The sequence below is a fragment of the Diachasma alloeum genome, unplaced genomic scaffold, assembly GCF_001412515.2.
Source record: "Diachasma alloeum isolate Michigan unplaced genomic scaffold, Dall2.0 Dall_scaffold_00802, whole genome shotgun sequence".
Taxonomy (NCBI): domain Eukaryota; kingdom Metazoa; phylum Arthropoda; class Insecta; order Hymenoptera; family Braconidae; genus Diachasma; species Diachasma alloeum.
In genome coordinates this window covers 2,677-3,173 of record NW_021680932.1, presented here as the reverse complement: position 1 = coordinate 3,173, position 497 = coordinate 2,677, and positions in this window count along the sequence as shown.

Below are 497 nucleotides of genomic sequence, written 5' to 3'. Positions count from 1 at the left end.
GGGGTTTGTTTTCTTAATGAGCGAGAGAGGGGATGTCAAGTCGAGAAACGACAAACGAACCTATTTTGCCCCATTTTTTTCCTAATGAGCGCGAGGGGGGGAGGAGGAAATTTTCTTTTTTTTTTCTTTTTTTTTCAGGGTTCATGAACGGAAAAATGCACTCTACGCACTAACACACTCCAGATTGATGATATAAGAAGTGTAGTGTTCGACTCGATCAGGCTACGATGGTTGCAATCCATACGGACTAAAAAACCGAACATGACCCTAGTCATCTTTGACCGTTTCCTTCCCCTCGCGGCACCACCGTTAAGTATTACGTCAATTTGGGAAATGGCTCACAAATCCATTCTGACGCACCCGATAACGACTTCCTACTCTCTAAAAAATATAAAAGTAGAAAGTAGAGACTTCGCTCCCCATAAGGGTCAAAAAGTACATGTACTTTCTCTTTTCCCTCCACTATTGGAACAAAGAGAGAGCTGAACTTACTCCTG